Below are 6,000 nucleotides of genomic sequence, written 5' to 3' on the forward strand. Positions count from 1 at the left end.
GGTCCCTCAACCTACATCGATACTTCCTCCTCCGAGCACATCTCAGCCTTCGGAGCCAGAGGGCTCGGCTCCGCGTGATGTCCCTAGGTCGGTTCCGACAGCCCCTCCTGGCTTATCGGTTCCGACAGCCCCTCCTGGCTTATCGGTTCCGACAGCCCCTCCTGGCTTATCGGTTCCGACAGCCCCTCCTGGCTTATCGGTTCCGACAGCCCTTCCGACCCCGTTGGCGCTGTCCACGGGGTTAAGGACTCAGGATTCATTGGTCTGACCCAAGGGAAAGGCTTCGGGACACCTCTCTGCTCCTAGTCTCCCTCCTAGTGCTTCGGCGTGGGGAAGTCTGACTCCTGTCTCTGCTTCGGAGGCTGGTCATTCTTCAGATCCGGGAGGACCAGCCTTTGAGCCCATGCGGAGTGCGCTGGCCAGGTAGTCAGTGGCATCATATGGGTTGGTCACTGTCCCCAACATCGGTGCAGGTCTCTGATCGCCATCTATCTCTGGACAGCGGAGCCCCAAGGCCTCAGGGTACCCCCATGAGTGGTCCCCATATTTCTGAGGGCCCCTCAAGGGTTTTTGCCTGAGGAGCCACCCAGAAAGAAAACGTGCAAGAGGAAGCACATAGATTCCCAAGGATGAGTCTCTCTCGTCAGACACCGACCTCGAGGAATCAAAGGGGTCCCCTAAGTCATCCTCTGAGGATGTTTCTTTCTCTGGCATCCTAGAGATTTTGAAGCAAGGAATTGACTGGCCAGCCAAAGCCCCCTCCGAAGAGAAGGCCTTTGGTGCTCAGCCCTCCGCCTCCTGGGTATCTCCTCCTTTCTGGATTTGGTTTCTCGAAGGGTGTGGGAAAACCCTGACTCTGTGGAACCAGTCCCCAGGAGACCCAATAAATTTTTGTCTACCCCTCCTGATAAGGAATTTCTATCCAAGGGAGTCCCTGTGGATGCCATGGTGGTGGCAGCTGCCACCCAGAAGGAATTAGCTGAGACTTCTTCCACCGTCCATCCCCCCTAACAAGGAGTCTAGGACTCTGGACCAGTATGGGAAGCGTATGTTTTCTTCAGCAACCTTTACCTTGCAGTCACTGAATTACTTATTACACTTTACATGGCTCCAGAGAGATCTCCCAAAGGAGCTTGGAGATACTCTAACGGGTAACGTTTCTGAGGCAGTGGCCCAGGTCGTCAGCGCTCAGATGTCTACCCTCAATTCTACTGCAAACTCTTCCATGAGGCTGATTTCCTACGCAGCTGAGGGAGCAAGTAGGGCAGCAAGTTCAGGAGTTGCTCTTAGGAGGCAGGCCTGGATGCGCCATTGTCATTTCGCGGAGGCCTTCAAGTCTTCATTCACCGACGCCCAGTTTGATGGTTCCTTTTTTTCGGAACCAAGGTGAAAGACACACTCACTAGGTGCGAGCAAGATGGGAAAACTCTGTCTGCTGTAGGAGTCCGTTTTTCCCTTACCTCTAGGCCTTATCCCAAGGCCCAGAGGGGTGAAAAAATGTGGTTCAAGAAATCAGAGGTTTTTTCCCGGTGCACAAGGTGAGCCCCCCTCCAGAGGCAGGGGAGGGGGTGGTTATTCAGGAAGACGCCGCCCTAGGGGCAGAGGAGGCCCTCGCAACTCTGGAGACCGTGATTCCTTTCGTGGTTCTCCCTACCACCGCTCCTGATGGGAGGCCCGACTGTGCGTTTCCGGAGCCAGTCGGGGGTCGAATCTCATTATACCCGGAGGCCTGGCAAGATATCACCCAGGACCAATGGGTTCTACGAATAATTTCCGGAGGATATGTCATTGCCTTCTCATCAAATCTCCCTCCAATCAAGAAAATCCTGGATGTTCCACCCAGTCAAAGGCATTACGCAGCTTCAGAAGTTTCAAAGCTGCTAGAAAAGGGAGCCATCCAACATGTCCCCTCAGACCAGATCGGATTAGGGACTTACTCCAGATTCTTTTTGGTGCCAAAAAGGACAGGGGACCTGAGACCCATTTTGGATCTCAGCCGATTGAACACCCATGTGCAAAAGTTCAAGTTCCAAATGGTCATGCTGCAGTCTATTCTCCCATCCTTGGGAAAGGAAGTGTGGATGTGCTTCATCGACCTCAAGGATGCTTACTACCACATAAAGATGGACAGGGCATCCAGAAGTAGTCACCTACACTTCCAGCTGGGAGCCGGTCACTTTCAGTTTCGAGCCCTGCCCTTTGGTCTCACCACAGCCCCCAGGGTGTTTACCAAATGCATGACAGTGGTGACTGCTCACTTGAGACATTAGGGATTCCAAGTGTTTCCATACCTGGACGACTGGCTCCTTACTGCCACCACCAGGCATCTGCTACTTCAGACCAAAGACACTACTATCAACCTATGTCAACAGTTGGGCATCACCTTGAACTGGGAAAAATCTGCCTTGTTCCCCTCGCAGCATGTCACTTTTATAGGCGCCGAATTAGACACCATCCTTGTGTGGGCATTTCTACCACAGGAAAGAATCTGAGTCCTATAACAACAGATTTACGCCTTGCTCCCTCTGAGAAGAGTGAAGGCAAGATGGGCCCTCCAGTTGTTAGGGACAATGGCTGCTACGATTGTTAGTCCCTCTGGCAAGGTTACATATGCGGCTCCTTCAGTGGCTACTCTTCGCCCAGTGGTCTCTTCAACATCTTCCACTTTCTTACCCTATTCTACTCACAGACGGGTGCAAACAGGATCTCAGTTGGTGGCTTCACACCGACATCCTCAATGCGGGAAAGCCCTTCGTTCCTTCGCCCCCGGTTGCCACTGTGACGACGGATGCCTCCCAGATGAGGTGGGGGGGGGCATTATCTAGACAGGACAGTCCAAGGCACGTGGCAAGAGCACGAGATGCATCTGCATATTAATGTCCTGGAGATGAGAGCAGTGCTACTAGCATTGCAAGCACTTCGGAGTTTTCTTCCTCTCTGGACTATTGCAATCCACTCAGACAATATGTCAGTGGTGTGGTATCTGAACAAACAGTGAGGAACGAAGTCATATCCCCTTTGCATATGGCCATGCGAGTCTGGCAGTGGGCAGTGTCTTCCCAACGTTTTCTGGTAGCAACGCACATTCCGGGAAGTCCAATGTGATCGCAGACAGGTTAAGCAGAGCTATTCTGATGCCTCACGAGTGGTCCCTGAACTGTCAAGTTGCAGAGCAGATCTTCCGCAGGTAGGGTCTGCCTTGCTGCGACCTTTTTGCCAGCCCACTCAATGCCAAATGCAGCAGCTACTTCACCCTTACCCCCCCCTCAGGGAGAGTCACCCAGGGACGCTCTAGTCCACGATTGGCCCTCCGGTCTACTATATGCCTTCCCTCCCGTTCCCTTGCTGTCAAAGGTTATTCAGAAAGCACAATCCTTGGGAAGCAAAATGATTGATTGCCCCACACTGGCCTATTCAAATTTGGTTCCCCTTTCTCCATCCCTATCTCATGGACGCTCCTTGGATTCTGGACCCACAACCAGACTTACTGATTCACATGTCAGGGCAGCTCCATCCCTCTCTTCGGACCCTTCGGTTGACAGCCTGGCTACTCCACTTCTGTCATTAGTTAGGCTTCACCAGTTTTCGCCGGAGGTGGTTCATAATTCTATTTCCCTCTCATAAGCCTTCGACCAGGAAGATTTATTAAAGCAAATGGAAGAGGTTTTCAATCTGGGCACATGCCAAAAATATTGTACACCGCTCCAATTTCGTCTGTATTGGAGATGTTCATCGTGTTTCACTGTTGCAGTCATTACAATCGGGTTATCCTGCTGGCAGGCTACCCGCAGCTGGCCTGAATTCCAAAATCTAGGTCCGGCGTCAGTTGCTGTCGCCTCCTCCCTGACGTTAGTGCGCCAGGGGTATAAAAGATGCAGCTGACGCCGTTTTCTTCAGTCTTTCTTGCCGCGTGGTGCCTGAAGCAAAAGCAGTTCGCAGGTGCCGGTCGGCCGACTCCTGAGATTTTCATGTTCGAATTTCAAATCCAAAGTCTTCATTAAAAGCTAAGTACCCCGTTGGGGAAACGTTTTTCTTGCTCCAGACCGATGTCAGAAAAAATTAATTGTATTTCTTGTGGGAAGCAAATACCTCATAAGGACTTCCATTCATACTGTATTCCTTGCCTAGGCCCTGATCACGACGTTGCTAATTGTCGGTTTTGTGCTAGATTCGGTACGATTTTGCATTTCACTATTTTGACAGATGATTTAATTACAAGATGTCATTAGATAGCCATCCGACTAACGCAGTTCAAAAGAAACGCAAAGAAAAAGAAAAGGACAGGCATCCGAGGTCCAAAACTGACGACAAGGCTTCTTCTAAGCCAGTCAGCGGTTTGCCGGTTCTCAGTGAGGCGCTTTCGCATCCCCTGATGCCCCCTACTTTAGAGCCGCAGGCTGCTTCCAACTCCCACATGGAGCCAACTAGGCCGCTGAAAACTTAAGGTATTGGAACCTCGGAAACTATTCCCTCAGATGGGTCCAGAGCCGCTGAGTAGGCATCTGCTTCTGAGGGTGTTTTCAGGCCTACACAGTTATATGTTAAAACTACTTCAGCTTCAAAGCCAAAGACTAAAGCATCTCTAAAGACAAAGAAACAAGTACAACAGCCCCTTGGACAGGCCTCCATGCCTAAAAAACAGATGCTCAAAATGGCCGAAGACCTAATTACTTTTGTCAGGGGTTCCCATCCCCCTCCTGATTAGAGACCTAGGCAAGAGACAGAATGACTCTTCAGATCAGGTTTCCATTTCTTCTGATTCCTCTTCTGATCAGGAATACTCTCTTCCTCCCTTTGAAGATTCTGATGATGAAGAATCTATCCCTTCAGCCTCTCCTCCTGAGGATTACTCTTTTGGGGAAACTCTGCATACCATGAGGGAGCATTTCCACTGGGAGAGCCAAGATTATTCAGAATCTAAAAAAAGGCTCAGAGACTTCCTTTTACTACCTCAGCACAGGCCCCTTGCTATTCCACCTATGCTAGACATTGTAGATGATGTATTTTCAGAGTCCAGTCTGACTTCTGACTCTCTAGCTGCAGCTCCTGGTAAGCCAGACAGATACTGCAGGGTTCCTGAATCACATAAATTCATTTTTAAGAACCCTGCTGCTGACCCAGAAACTATCTTTCAAAGTCCCAAAGGGGTCAAGGCTTCCACTGCAAAAAAGCCTACCCCCTCTGACAGGGATTCTAGGGCACTGGACAGATTGGGAAAAAAGATTTACACTTATGCTACCTTGGCTATAAGGGCTTTAAATTGTCAGTTTCATATGCTTAAATATCAGCAATATATTATGTCACTGCTTAAACAGAAAATGTTGATACATTCTGAATGTGCAGAAAACAAAGAAATGCAGGATTTATTGCATGCAGCTGAACAAGTGGAAAAGCATACTTTGCAATGTGGTTTTGATTCTCTGGAGGCCTCCTGCAGGGCCGCTGTTACGGGTTCTGTCATTCGGAGGCATGCTTGGTTAAAGGAACAGAATCTGCCTGATCATGTTAAAGCAAAATTATCAGATGCTCCATTACAGCATGATACCTTGTTTGGTGTTGAAGCAGAAGAGGTGTTGAAGAAAATGGAGGACAAAGCTAAATCTATGCAGTCAAGGATTTCTTACAGGTACACCCTCCAAGATTTAGCAGGCACTGACCTACAAAAGAATTGGTGCTTTCCAGTGTCAGACAGGCCACAAAGAGGCAGATACAGACGCCCTAGAGGCAGATCCCAGCCCCAAGGCTCATACAGGTCTAAACAATGGGGTGCTTCTACCTCCAAAAGCGGAGAAGACAAATCACAGCCATACAGGAAACAGTCTCAATGACTTTCCCCTGCCTGTGCCAAGCACTTACCTTCTGGCAGCACCTTTAGGGGGAAAATGAGCACTTTTTTCTCAAAATTGGCACGTAATAACCCAGGACAAATGGGTCTTGGATATAGTGTCACAAGGCTACAGGTTTCACTTTCACACCCTGCCAAGGGCAAACGGTTTGCCA

Source organism: Protopterus annectens, chromosome 13.part0, assembly GCF_019279795.1.
Source record: "Protopterus annectens isolate FY-2018-M chromosome 13.part0, PAN1.0, whole genome shotgun sequence".
In the NCBI taxonomy this organism is placed as follows: domain Eukaryota; kingdom Metazoa; phylum Chordata; order Ceratodontiformes; family Protopteridae; genus Protopterus; species Protopterus annectens.